General features: G+C 38.1%; 1 protein-coding gene across 9 annotated transcripts in view; it reads right to left on the bottom strand.

Moving 5' to 3' along the window:
* LOC307176742 (uncharacterized protein) overlaps positions 1–15,235 on the bottom strand; it is a 101,255-nt gene that overhangs the window by 46,672 nt on the left and 39,348 nt on the right. For 7 of the 9 annotated variants that reach the window (XM_079903141.1, XM_079903140.1, XM_079903134.1 and 4 more), the window contains exons 8-9: positions 11,944–12,091; positions 3,617–3,742 (exon numbers count right to left, since the gene is read on the bottom strand). The gene's annotated coding sequence lies outside the window, so the exon portion shown is untranslated. Of the gene's footprint in view, positions 1–3,616; positions 3,815–11,943; positions 12,092–15,235 lie in introns of all 9 variants that reach the window. The other 2 variants (XM_079903146.1, XM_079903147.1) reach the window with 2 other exon arrangements.

Raw genomic sequence — 15,235 nt, 5'->3', positions numbered from 1 at the left:
GGAAAATCTCTGAAATAATGTTGAAATGGTTTGTATGGCAGATAAATGGGATTATATTGAACTGGGAGATTTCTCAAGGTCATCTTGGGCACTGCTCATGCTGGTCGTTCCTCTTGCTCTCCTCAGCAGAGAGATCAGTGAAAAAAACTAGGTATTTGTACATCAGTTTTCTCTGCTGTTCTCTCTGTTGCAGGCTGCTCTTGCCTGGAAAGACGCTCTAGGGAGCAGGGCAGGAGAGTCAACCATCAAAATAGACTTCTTTTTGTATTGTTGAGTAAGCGGAGAAAAATCCAGTTGGAATGTATGGAAAAATATTGCCGCAAAAGGAAATTAAAGCATATGCCAAGAACACAGGAGACACCAGATTTCTGAAACAGATTTCTTTTTACAAAACGAAAATGACAGCACAGTTTCTCCATGTTCTCAAGGAGAAAAATTACCTATAATAAAAGTACAGGTCATTATAGAGATAGTAAAATAAAAATTGAGAATAGCTGGAATGGATAGTGTTAGCAAAGGTTTAACACAAGGCAAAAATATAAATGCGATATTTTAAAGAACAGGTTTTAAGTAACAGAAATGGAATTACTGAATTAAAAAACACATTTCTGGACCAGTCACAGAAAGGAGAGAAAGAAGATAAGTAGATGAAAGTTATAAGATGGGATATAAGATATTGGATATATGACATATCCTATACAATTTATAAGAAAAAATAGAACTGAGGGAAAAATGTAATAAATATAGAGAGGAAAAGAAGGATTGCATGCTGAGAGAAACATGATCATCTGATTTTTTAAATATATGAATATATATATGCTTTTCCTACATTCTCTTCCACTAGCTTATTACAAGATACTGAGTACCTTGTGCCATGCAGTAGCATTATCATCTGATTTTGTAGAGGACTCACCGAGGTTGAAGACTAAAGAAAAGATTCACACCTGGTCATAATCAGTTGCCCACTTTACTAGATTCCTATTTTTAAAATAAAAGTTATTTATAAAACAGTGCAAGTAAAGTGACAGCATGCTTTTTCATAGCTATTTAACAAACCAGAAAAATAATGATGTGATACCTACAAATGCTGAGTGAAAACAAATTTTGAATCAATACATCCATGCCAATCACATATACTTAACTCATTAAACTCAGCTCGTATGTGCAGTCCTTGAAAATATTATTTGAAGTCTGAGCCACTGAGAAATGAGTCAAAATTACGAGTATAATGGTAGGAAACAGATAAGGAAATCATAGGACCTGGAAATCATAAAAGTCAGTTTTATTTGTAAATATTATGGAAAAGTTGAATGCTCAAGAATAGCAATCTTTAAAAAAATCATTTATGTTGTTATCAAAGTAATATAGTTTACACCCTTAGGTAAAACCAACTAATGCCATTTCAGGTGTATGTTTAGGAAATGGAAGAGGAATCAGGTAAACTATTTTGTATGGAAAAGAAATATTCCATTTCATGGCATATAAATTTTGATTTAGAAATTTGTTAGGAATGTGTAAATAAAAGTCACCTTAGTAGAGGTACGAACATGATGGAGACCTTCAATTAGCAAACAAAATATAGTATATGTAACAAGAAAATCAATTAGCTATATAGCAAGAAAATATTCTTTGTCTTTGTGTGTGTGTGTGTTTACTATCCCTCCTGTGCTTCATTGGGCTTCTTCATCTGTGGGTTTGCTTCTTTCACAGGTCTGAAAAATTCTCAATTTTTTATCTCTTCAAATATTGCCACTGATCCATTTGCCATTTTTTTTAAACTTCTTCTGGGATTCTTTGATATGTTGATCTTTTTTCTGATGTTCTCACTCCTTCCTCCATGTCTCCTAACCTTTTTTTCTTAGAGATCACAATATTTATTCAGCCTTCTATTGTAAATGAGCATTTTACGTAAACCTCTCTTTTATATTTTCTATCTCTTTGTCCATCTGTCCTATATTCTGGACAATTTGTTCAGATCCATTCTCTAGTGCATTAACTCTCTCTTTTTAATTTGCTTTAATTCCCATTTATTGCTGAATAATTTTATTTCATACATGCAAATAAAACCCAACACTTAATATTAAGAATAACCTTGGGCTTCCCTGGTGGCGCAGTGGTTGAGAGTCCGCCTGCCGATGCAGGGGACACGGGTTCGTGCCCCGGTCCGGGAGGATCCCACATGCTGCGGAGCAGCTGGGCCCGTGAGCCATGGCCGCTGAGCCTGCGCGTCTGGAGCCTGTGCTCCGCAACGGGAGAGGTCACAACAGTGAGAGGCCCGCATACCGCAAAAAAAAAAAAAAAAAAAAAAGAATAACCTTTTATTTTTGTCAATTTAATCATTTTTTAAAATGAACTGTTTCTTATACTTCTAGGAATATCTCATCTCCACCTCCACCCCCAACTAAAATATTGGAATTTTTGTTGGAATACTTGGAATATGATTTTATTTGTTTTGTTTTAGGTATTTTGGGGTTTTATTTTACAAGGATACCCTCCATCTGTGTACACAGTACAGTTAGAATAGGACAAAATAATATTTCAGAACTTTTGGCTCCTGAGATTACTTAAAAATTACTGACCTTCTAGTAATAGGTAAAATAATTTAAATATAATTTTAAAATTATATGGAGTTTTCCATTTAAAAAATACTCTTCAGTAAAAAGATGCAGAAACTTCTTGTTATTACAGGTTGATTATATCCCCCAAAAGATATGTTGGTGTACTAACCCTTAGTATCACTTAAGAATGTGATCTTATTTGGAAGTGTGGTCTTTACAGAGGTAATCAAATCCAATCATTAGGGTAGACAACCCTAATCCAGTATTATCAGAGGATCAGAACAGAGTTTGATGTAGTTTTATTCTTTTTCTCCAGTTTTATTGAGATCTAATTGACAAAACTGTATGTATTTAAAGTGTACATGTGATGATTTGATGTATGTATGCGTTGTGAAATGATCACCACAATTAGGTAATCAGGGTAGTTAACACATCCATCACCTCACAGTTACCTTTTTTCCTGTGTAATGAATCACTTAATGTTTACTCTTGGCAAATTTCCAGTACAAAATACAGCATTATTACCTATAGTCACTATGCCTTCTATTAGATGCCCAGAGCTTATTCATCTTATAACTGAAGGCTTATACTCTTTAACCAACATCTCCCATCCCAAACTTCCACCGCTGATTCCTCACTGGTATCTACCATTCTACTCTCTGTGTCTCTGAGTTTGACCTTTTTTTTTTAAGATGCCATATATAAGTGAGATCATATAGTATTTGTCTTTCTCTTTCTGGCTAATTTCACTTAGCATCATGTCCTCTAGGTTTATCTACATTGTTGCAAACAGCAGGATTTCCTGTGGCTGAATAATATTCCATTGTACATACATATGCCACATCTTCCTTAGTCAGTGGACACTGAGGTTGTTTCCATGGTTTGGCTTTTGTGAAACACGCTGCTATGAATAATGCAGATATCTATTCAAGATCCTACTTTTACTCTTTTTAGCAACTGTACAAGATCGGGATGTAGCTGCCAGGAGAGCCTCCACTCCAGGAGAAGCAATATTAGTTGAATCAGGTTGGCGGTGAAGTGTAAGTCCTTTCACTTACCTTCCTCAGAAGCTTCCCCACGCTACACAGTAGCCGGCTGGTGTCCTTCCTCTCTGTCCTCTCAGGTCCTCCTCCTGCTCTGAAATTCCAATCCTCCCAATGTTTTCTCTTCTGGACTCCCCGATTCTGTAAGGTTATGTTTATTCCTGATCAAATGCAACGTGAAGAACAAAATACTCTCTCCAATCCCTTCCAGCCCTATGGTAGAATGTTCCAAAGAATGAAACATTCAGTGTTCTGACTCAGTGCTTCTCAAAGGGGTGTGATTGGCATTTGGGTGCCATGATTCTTTGCATCTGTGGAGCCACTACATGTCAATCGTGCTCCTGAGCAACTGATACCATTAAAAAAAAAAACAGACACGAAGATTTCCACGTGCCCTTTGAGGTCAATACCATTCCCAGGTGAGAATTACTGTTGTAAAATGTATCAAAATCAGTTGAGTTTGGCAGTGTCACTTCCTAATTCAAGGAGTGGATGTTATGTGTGTGTGCACCATCCTGGTGGTCTGAGGAGTGGCTGAGTTGTTTGGGAGGGAAAGGAAGTACTACGAGGAAGCAAGATACGTTCCTATGACCTGTGCTCAAATTGCTAATGTGTTCATATTATAGGAAACATACAAATAAGACATGAAGCATTCTCACATCCCTCCCTCATCTCAAGCTAATAGGAGGAAGAAGCCTTTTTGACTAGGAACGCTATGTAGACTTGGAGGAACACAGTGAGAGGCTGCAGGTAGGATACACAAAGGTAGAAGGCTGACGGGGGTGGGGGTGGTTAGGAAGTGATTGTAAAGTCAGAGTTTTGGAGGTCTGAGAGGTGAGTGTGGAAGCAAGAGTGACAGGAGCAGCTGCTGTCCCTGGGAAGCTGGGGGCGGGGTTGAGATAAGGGGGACGATTTACATGTACTCCTCCCACCTCGACAGACTTTGGTAGAGAAACTGAATAAAACACTGAAACGCTTCCAGTTTCCTCTTGATTGATGTGTGTGATCTGACGTATGCCTTTGGAGGAGATAGGCAAAAAGCTGCACCGACTCAGCTTCAAGGGTATTTGACAAGCAAGTGATTGTTATTAGGAACACTAATACTATTTTCCTCAGCATTATTTATATTGTTGAAGACATGTCTTTCAAATTTAGAAAATGTCATATTAAGGCCATTACATTTTTTTTTAGTTGGATGTCCACTCAAACAAAAAAATATATCAGGAAAAATTTCACTGGGGCACTTTCTATACAGACAATATAATATATCCTTCTGGCAAGATAATAATGATTATTATTGTTACTGACCTACGAAAAATGACTTTGAAGTTGGCTTGACCATTTCAGAAAAATAACTATTTTAGATTTCCTGAAATGAAAGCAGATATAGCACTTTTGTTGTATGTGCTATTTCTATATATCATGAAGAAATATTTCACTTACCTGCTGTAAAATTAAATATTTAAAATTATGATGTGGCATTTACTAAGATATAAGTAGGCATTGTCTTAACATAAAATATTCAGAAATATTGCCTGACAAAGGTCCTAGTATTTTATGAATATTAAAATATTCATCTTATTTTGCACATTAAGGTGCTGGCTTTTGTCTCTCACTGTAGGTACTGTTGTGATTGATTTAGTAATATGCATAGAAATGGCACTAATAATTCCTCTAGCATAATGCAAGGTGGTTATAGAACCATGATCCAAGTATGTTGTATTATGTGGCATTTAGAATGGGAATATTTAGCTCAGATTATATTGAAAATTAAACTATTAGTTTACGAACTGATTGATATTAAGGAGCCCTTTTTGTATTTTGGTTACGTTATTGAAATTTAGTTCAAAATGTATACACCTGGAGACTGAGCTTCATCATCCTTTACCCCAGTGCACTGGCAGGTGCCTTTCAGTGACACACTCCTCAGTGACATGCTCCTCAATCACTGTGGCTTAGATGTTTTGCCAAGTAACAAAGAGACTTTTGTGTTTGCATGTAAAGGGACAGTATCACAATAAATATATTGGGTTCTAAGAAAGAAGGCATTTGTCTTTAATTTGCATAACACTTCTGAGCTCTGTCTGGGAGAAAATCAACAGCTTTCCAGAGAGCAATAGTTTTGCCTTGTTACGTTCACACCCTGTCCAAACAGGTCTGTTAAATCACTGGGCAGGAACACCCTGCAGGAAGAAGTGGCAGCAGCGTGCTGTGGTTTCATAACATTGAAATTCTATCTTTTCTGTCAAATGTCAGGGGTGATACAGCATGGAATGAAGCCTGCCTACAGCTGGTGAAAAGGGCTTAAGAGGAAAGAAAGAAAACAACTTTAAATAGTATCGATTCCAGAGAATAGAGGACACTGGGAGCCATCCAGCTGCTCACCAGCTGCTCTTAGGTGGGCAATCAGGGGTGACCTGCTTGCAAAGGGAGACACCTGCCAGGTAACAAACAGAGGCAGCGGGGACCCAGGTAGAGTGCAGGGAAGATGTGAAATAAACAAGCTGCCCACAGTGCCATTTCCGTTTCAAGTTACCTATTTAAGCAATAAACTAAGATAATCCCATGCCTGTGCAGGGATCCACAATATTGTCATGGTAAAAGTGGAATTCTAAAAGACTGCCTCTGGAACAAGGAAAATAAATTAGTCTGGAAACTTGAAAACAATTTCAAATCTGGTAAATATCTTTTTCTTCAACTTGCTTAGCTTTTCTCCTGACCTTATTGATGTGACCCATCCTAAAAAGTACAAGGCATATACTAGGACACTAATTAGAGACTATCTGTAGTTGTTTTTTTTTTGAGGTATATGGGCCTCTCACTGTTGTGGCCTCTCCCGTTGAGGAGCACAGGCTCCAGACACGCAGGCTCAACGGCCATGGTTCACGGGCCCAGCCGCTCCGCGGCATGTGGGATCTTCCCAGACCGGGGCACAAACCCGCGTCCCCTGCAATGGCAGGCGGACTCTCAACCACTGCGCCACCAGGGAAGCCCTGTAGTTATATTCTGAGAAGTAAAATCGATAGCATATTTTCTGAGGCCAAAATTTCGTACTGAATTAGCCGGTTAAAGAACATGGATATGATGACTCAGGTGCTAGGACTTTTTGTGTAGTGAAACATTTAAAAATATTTTCTTATGGTTTATTTACATAAAGTTTAAATCCAGTATCTTAAAGGTAATTATAAAACAAATTGCTATCGAATGTTTTCTTGTCATTGACAAGGGCATAAAATCCAGAAATCCATACTGTTTTTTCTTAACTTTTAATTTTATATTGGAGTAGAGCCGATTAACAATGTTGTGATAGTTTCAGGTGTACAGCAAAGCGAGAGCCATACATATACATGCATCCATTCTCCCCCAAACACTACTATTTTACACATGAGGAAATGGAGATTTATTGCTTCAGAAGATAAAAAAGAGAGGAGAGGAGGAAGTTGAAGCACTTTGTTGGGAGAAAGCAAAATAATTAAAACGTTAGTAAAAGTAAGAGAAAATTGATCAATTGATCATATTGGAAGAGGTGATCTAAGAAGCCCTCTGATAAAAGATTTAGGAATAGAATACCATGAAACCAGCTTCAAGAACTAAGCAAAGTTGAGGCAAACCTCCACGTACTTGTGCTGAAGAAAATTAGATTGCCAGAGTCCAGAAGTGGGCTTAGAGATGTATCAACGTGGAAGAAAAATAACTTAATGTGGTGTGAAAAGATAGGTAGTTTATCTTTTTTAGTGCAGCATTTTTTGCCAAAAGAATGTTTTTACCCATTAACCCGGTTCCCATGAGCCAGCCTTTGCCACAGATGCAAACTTCAGCGCCATTCGCTACACTTGCCATTGGTGAACCTGATCTTTATCCCCTCCCAGTTATTCTCCTCACTGGGTTGACGGTTCAGCAGTAAGAACTGTGGAGATAAATAAACTATCCGAGTCGACTATGAACTGACATTGTGTTCCTCCTCTCTGTATATACAGCCAGGAGATACAGTGTTACGTTGGGCACAAAATTTGAGGCGAGAGTGTTCTAAATGCAGAGAATGGATTCGTGGAATTGTTGGCTTTACTCACAGCCCTGCAGACCTGGGTAAGTCCCAGAGAAGTTAGAGGGAGATGGTCTTTCGTTAGTGCTGTCCTTGGCTATGGAGTTCCTAGAATCCTGTGAATCCTTTTGGGATTTCTCAACCATTACTTTTGTTACATGAGCCATGATTTAAAAATCCATCCTCTAAAGTAGTGTGATGGAAATCAGTTGGTGGGTTTTCAAGAATGCCAATGCTGGGCTTCCCTGGTGGTGCAGTGGTTGAGAGTCCGCCTGCCGATGCAGGGGACACGGGTTCGTGCCCCGGTCCGGGAAGATCCCACATGCCACGGAGCGGCTGGGCCCGTGAGCCATGGCCGCTGAGCCTGCGTGTCTGGAGCCTGTGCTCCGCAACGGGAGAGGCCACAACAGTGAGAGGCCCGCGTACCGCAAACAAACAAAGAAAAAACCCAATGTGATATCACGATTATATTATTATTAGAAATGTATTTGGTGTAAGAAAAAAAGTTAATTATCTGTCTGCTGCCCACAATCTGAGAAAAAGTCCGTCGCTAATTCTTATAATATCTATTAACATAATTGCCTAAGGAATAGGGGGTGTCATATGGCCCAGTTTTGTTTCTAAAGAGACTACTGTAAAAAAATTATGAAGCATTTTTAGTATCAATAAGGAAAACTTAGTATAGCTGTGATATGTTTATGTTTAAAGATTGCTCTAAATAATATGCTTTCAAATTATGGGGCTCGACCTCTGCATCAGGCAGAATCGACTGGGGAAAACAAAAGCCCAATTTTTTTTTAGCCAGAGATAATTTAACACAGGATATCGGCTAAACAGGAATTGGAGAACTGGCAGACAAAAAGGAGCAGGCGAGGTGCCACAGTGACATACACTCCACAAGCGCGTGATGAAAGTAGAAGAGGTCGGCATTATCAGGACCTGGAACTCCTGGTAAGGAGGCTGAGGTCGAGGAGGTCTGTGAACTGGGGCCGGACATCTGAGCCGGGAGGTTGTCCAGCTGGGGCTGGCGCTTCGTGAGCTCAGGGAAGACTGTGCCCATCTGGGACCCAGACCTCTAAGGAATGGTGCTGATGGACAGACAGCTTTTGAAACCCCAGGATCTCAGACGAAGGCTCACAGAACTGGGGTCCAGACGTCTGAGGAGAACGAGATGCCTGTAAGCTGGGGCTAGTGTTTCTGAAGAGCGTGATGTAGCTAGTCTGACAGTGAGGAAAACCTCTGGAAATAGAACCAGCTGCTATTGGAACCCAGAGCTGCTGCCAAAGGGAAGGGTCATTACGGGGGGAAACTGGCAGACAAATAGCACCTAGGGAGCAGAAGCCCCCCTTCCTCCTCCTGTCTCTCTCTTCTCTCTAGCAGCCCTGCTGGCATAAACTAACAGCAAGCTAGCCAGCAAAGAAGTGGGGTCTGCACTTTCTCTCCAGCAGCTCCAGAACAGAGGGAAGATTCGAGGGGAAGCACAATTACATAGCACCAGCACAAGCCACGATGCTGGATACTCAGGGTTCACGCACAACTGTCCACACACATTTGCAATTCCACACAGCAACAACAGTTGGATTATTCGGCCTAATAAGATGAAAGCATCCCTTACACAAATGAAGACCTCTTGCCCTCTCTCCAAAAACAAGTGGGAGACATAAAACCAAAGGGGATTCTATGAAATCTGTATCCTTTGAGCAGTTATATTAAAAGAAGTCATGAGGTATTGGTGGGTGCTCCACAGTGTGGGCGGGGAGGAATTGGTCTAGGATCCAGGGATTCCCTGGGACATCTCATAAACTACTACATCGTAAAGGAAAAGTTAATGGAAAACTATAGCAATCAAAACAAGTCAGGGCCGTGGAAGTTTTACCAAAGAATGAAATGAACCTTCAAGAGTAAAAGTTCTAGTTATTCCAACAGTTAAAGAAACCAGCTAGCTAAGATTCCAGGAAGGGGCAGAGGGGACATTAAAGAAGGAAGTTAGTCCTCAGTTACAGAAACTAGGACTGTGGCAGCTACTGAGAATCACTGCTTTCTTGCTTGTTGGATACATACGTGTTTGCATATGTACCATGTTCTTGCTTGCTAATTCTTTATGTGTGTAGGGGTGCCTATCATCTATCTACCTAGCTATCTATCAATCTTTCTATCATCTATCAATCTATCATCTCTATACTAGTACTTTCCTATCTTCTTTCCCCTTGTTAATTTATATAAGGGTTGCAGGTGGTAGGTAACTTTATAATTTAGTCTTTAAGTGAAGAATATTCAGGTGGGACCATGACTGAATTTGAGGAATAATTAACACTGTCCCTGTGATAGATACACTGAATATTATTATAATGAACCAAACTGATATATGTGTTTTAAGAGACATGAAACCCTAAATCCCCATGAACTTGACTATTAGTTAGGCATGAAAACGATAATACAGATGAATATTTATTGGTGTTGTTATTTGTAATATCTTCTTGTGATTTTTTTTAATACTTAAAACCTTATGTGAGATTTCCATTTTATTCCACAGTGGTTAAAGATTTGCTTTCTCACTGTAAACAACTGGAAAACTGGACAAATGTGAAATAAACATTTTTTTCAGACGCTGGAAAGCAGGCAGAAAGGAGACAGATGAGGGGAGCCCCACAGGTGCCCCACTTTGTGTCTGGAGGCACATTGCCAAACCAACGCAAGAGCAAAACCTAAGCTGAGCACGGTGGGCTCTTTGGGCTGCGGAGGCAAGGATGATTTGGGAGGATGGACAGCTGGAGGTCGTGAGAGAGCGAGTACCAGAGAGGAGGGCTACATGGGGAAAGAGTGTTGAGACGTACACAGGTGTCTTTTAAGTCTTGGACTGAATATTCAGCTGTCCCTGTGTTGCTGAAACTCCATGAGGTTGGGAGAGAGGATCACTGTGGTTCAGCCCTTGCTGGACAATTCCCTTAGCCCTGAAGGGCCAGAGTGAAGAAACCTTGCTGACCATGGGGGTATTTACTCCACGTTCCCAAGTAAGGGCTGCTCTTGACCCAGGATGTCATGCTCACAACAAAGGCTCACCTCCTCTCCTCTGAAGACGTTGTGATGTAATGACATTTAGCACTGACTGACACTTATTCTGGGCCTTGAACTGTTCTGAGCATGTCACATATAATAACCACTCTACCCTCAAAACCGTTCTATGAGTTAGACACTTATTATCCCCATTTCAACAAGGAAACGAAGGCACAACTAAGGAGGCCCCACTGTTTTTACAAATGGAGCCAGAAATTGCACCCCAACTCCAGAGTTTACCCTCTTAGCAACTATTTCTCCTCTGCCTGGAAGTAGATATGACAATGACCATTTCACTGTAATGGGATGATGGTTATTTAAATTTTCTATAGTTTGCTTATGTGCATTCTTAAATGTTTCTAAAATGAACATGTTCTGATTTTGTAATAATAACAGATTTATTTTTAGCTAAGAATATAACAACAGTTGTGAACAGTGTACAGAAGTGCAATCATTTTAGAAAGCAATTTGGCAGTGTGAACCTGGAACAAAAATAAGACTGTTCCTATCTTAGGTAAGGTTGGATCCCATGTTTTAAAAAATGAATAGTATATATAAATTTAAAAACTGAGAAGAGGATAGGATTGTGAATTATTTTGATTATTTTAATTTGCTTTCTGTGCATCTATCATATATTATACAGGAAAAATATAATTAATCTTAATCAGGGAAAATGGTAATTTTAAGTTCCCCTTATTTAGCTAGTAAGCTCCTTTGTAGGATTTTTAGTAACAGGTATTTAGGACACTATTGTTTATAGTGATGAAACCTCATGAGTAACCTATATGTCAAAAATAAGATTAATTAAACAATGATATAGTTATGTGATGGAATGTCATGAAGACATTGTTATCCTATTTTTGAAGAATGTTTAAGGACTTGGAAAATAATTCAGAACATGTTAATAAAAATTAACATTTTCAGCTGTATATAACCTCTGTTTCCAGTTTTGTAAAAATAAATCACAAAATACATATTCTTCCACCCACACCCCACCGCTCACAAGTAACAGGGAGACACCAAAAATGTTAAAAGTGGTTCTATCTGGATGGTGAAATTAGTGTGATGTTAATTTATTCTTTTTGTTATCTTTCCAAATTTACCACGAGAAAGATGCTTGTTTTTTCTTCCATGAGCAATAGGCATGTGTTCCTAATGTAGAGGCAAACCATTTGACCCTACTTTTGTACAGTCGTCAGGAATTCAGAATGACACAGAAATATTTTTTCATTTCCTTGGTGCTTACCGGTGACTTAGGGATGTCAGCCTTCTTATGTAACTGTGAAAGTTCCAGCTTTCTTCTTTGCCAACCATTTTATAATTATTATTTGGGTGTGAGTAAATATAACAACACTGGGGAGAATATGAAGGTTTCTCGTTCATCATAGGATTAACTGAAAAATAAAAGATGTGTACATTTTAGTTATTCAGTATAAAGTTTTATGTAATAATTTTTAATTCTCCAAGAAAAATACATCATTAACGTTACCTAGCATTCAATGAGTATGATGAATATGCACAGTTCATATGGTGATGTTTGTAAATAAAAAAGCAAAGCTCACACTTTTATCAGTAATCAGTTATTTTTCTCCTACATTGTATACTTGCAACATTGTTTATTACATTAGTCTGCAGAAAGGTCACATTTGATTGCTGTTTTCTAAACCCTTATTGTTTCAGCTACTAGTTCTTTTGGTTTCTTTCCTCCTTCAATTTCGGACAAAACCGGTCACTGATTGCTCCCTCAAAAGCTGGAAACACTTGATAGGCAGACATGCCTATTACTTGGCAGAAGATAAGAGGGTAAAATTCTTGGGAGATAAAAGCAAGTTTTATTTAGAATGATAAAACTGAAATCTTGAAAATCTTAAAATGTTTTGTGACTGAATTATCTGAGAAAATGAAACCACCGTGACTTTTGTGATTTTGATGGACTATCACAAGTTTCAAAGAGAATCCCAGGCCAACATTTTAACAAATATTTGTGATTATTTGAGTTCCTGCCTGCATTGTTAGCTACTAGGCTAGAGTATATAATGATGTGACGTTCTCTAGATTGCTGTCACACTGATGCAAACTAGCAAAGCTTCACCGGTGAAAGTTCGCAAACAGGCTCTGTAGGTCATTTCCCAGTAGCAGGGATCATCTAATCAATTCCGGGGATTAAAAGTAAAAATAATAATAATAAAGTGAATTCTGTGAGAGTAAGAATCAATACTCTTATGTCTTCAGTACTTAATACTTGTATCCCTGGCACTTAGTAAGGTCTCTGACACCTGCTGGACTTCCAGTAACTCGACGGTGAATAGAGAAATGCATGTGGCACCATGTTAAAGGAACACAGTTTAGGCTGTGTCTACATCATGTCACAATTTCTCAAATGGGCTGGAAACTGAATTTTTTTGTTTTTATCCAGGCTCTTAGATTTATGAAAAGATGCCTAAGTATGTTTCCCTGGAATGTTTGGACTTTGGTAAACTTGAGTTTTCATATTTTATTTTTATAAGTAAATGACCGGAATAAAAGGAATTTAAAATTTTATGCCTTACTAGGATAAATTAACATGAAAACATACAACACCTATGGATAAGTTAGTGGCCTATATTTTCTTTAAACCAAGAATCAAGATTTAAAATATCCGACCTGACGTTCATATGTTCTTGGTGGAAAAACAAAGTATTTGCAACAAGGGCTACTCCTGAAAACCAAGATTTTTTCTGTCACACTTAGAAGTGGTTTCTCTTTTGCATTAGTGTCAATTATTACCTCATGCAAATTTAATATTTTAGCAGAACAGTTAACAAAGTCTAGTTAAGCAATGCTGTTATAACATGCAGTTTTTATACCCTCAGCTGGCTAAGACAATTCAATACTTAGCAGCTGCAAAATGAGAATGTCAAAACAAAATAAGCCCAAAGAATTTAAGTTATTTTAGGACTAAACATTTAAAAAAGGCAATCAGGCAAAGGAGAGAAAAACCAAATAATATCATAAATATGGACAAGTTTCTTTGAGAGACTGAATTCATTAAACTCCCAGGAACCAGGAGCACCTCCTCTCCGACCTTAGAGTTTTTGGCTTAAGGCCGGGTTTTTAAAAAATTTATATTCAACAAATGAAAGTGACCTTACTGATCTTACACTTTATACACAGTCAAAGATGTACTTCGGGTAACCTAATTCCCGCTTTTTTTTCCTATAACAATTTTTCAACTATGACCTTCAAGAATTAACTATTCGGGCTTCCCTGGTGACGCAGTGGTTGAGAATCTGCCTGCTAATGCAGGGGACACGGGTTCGAGCCCTAGCCCTGGTCTGGGAGGATCGCACATGCTGTGGAGCAACTAGGCCCGTGAGCCACAACTACTGAGCCTGTGCATGTGGAGCCTGTGCTCCGCAACAAGAGAGGCCACGATAGTGACTGGCCCCTGCTTGCCACAACTAGAGAAAACCCTCGCACAGAAACGAAGACCCGACACAGCCAAAAATAAATAAATAAATTTAAAATGCACAGTATTCCAAATCACTGTATAAAAATAAAATTATCATCCTTTGTACACTCTAATGATCACGTAAAAAAATTACCTCTGTAATTTGAAGCTGTAGTTTAGTTTTATTGCATTCTTCATGCCTTTTCTGCATATTTTGTCTTTAGTTTTCAGTTCTTACTTTATTATTTTTTGGATTTTCTAAATTTTCTTCAATAAGCAATATTTTTGTTTTACAAAAATTAAAAAAATTTTAACATTGAAACTACATTGAAATGTGAGGTAAATGTCAATTCATTAACTCAAAATAAATGAAGAAACATTATTCTGGTGAAATGGTATAAGTGGAAAGTCTGTTGAATCAACAGTGCATTGCACCCTCAAGGAAATTTGCAATATTGTGTCTTCTGCACAAGTAAAATCTTGGTGACATATGTGAAAACATTCACAATTTTCTTGGTGTGAAAAAAACTACAACTGCCCTATTTTTATTGCTTCTTGTATGCAATAAAAATATAACGTTTCCTTAACTGACACACATAAATTTACTATATGTTAGAAAAGAGATTAAATCTGAATCCATTCTGCTTTCATCTTATATACTTTCATCCACTTGTCATGCTCCCACACGAAAGATTTCTAATCAATCGTGTAAGTCTGAGATTGTCTTTTTTGCTTTTTTAACACCATGTAACCTCAATTCAGTATTCGGCAATCTGGTACATATGAGTTTCTAGCTTATATGGTAGTTTAATTTTTAGAACAATAAAACCATAGGTTGTTTTTGTTATCCAATATATTCTAATACACAATTGTCAAGAAGACATTATAAGGAGTTAATAAACACTGAATATCTATATCACAGTTATATTGCTTCATCTAAAACCTAACAGGTTATTAATAGCATTAGTAAAAGGACACAGGTGCAAACTATCAAAGTGAGCAAATAAGGTCCATTTTTAGTAATAAAAAGAGAAATTAAGAAGCCGTCTGAAAACTATGGCATTTGTTCAGTAGTAAATATTAAAATATAAAAAAGCAAAGTTTTAAA

The sequence above is a fragment of the Stenella coeruleoalba genome (genome assembly GCF_951394435.1).
Source record: "Stenella coeruleoalba genome assembly, chromosome: 18".
Taxonomy (NCBI): domain Eukaryota; kingdom Metazoa; phylum Chordata; class Mammalia; order Artiodactyla; family Delphinidae; genus Stenella; species Stenella coeruleoalba.
Note: the sequence above shows the minus strand (reverse complement) of the source record. Positions and strands in the feature narration are given on the sequence as shown.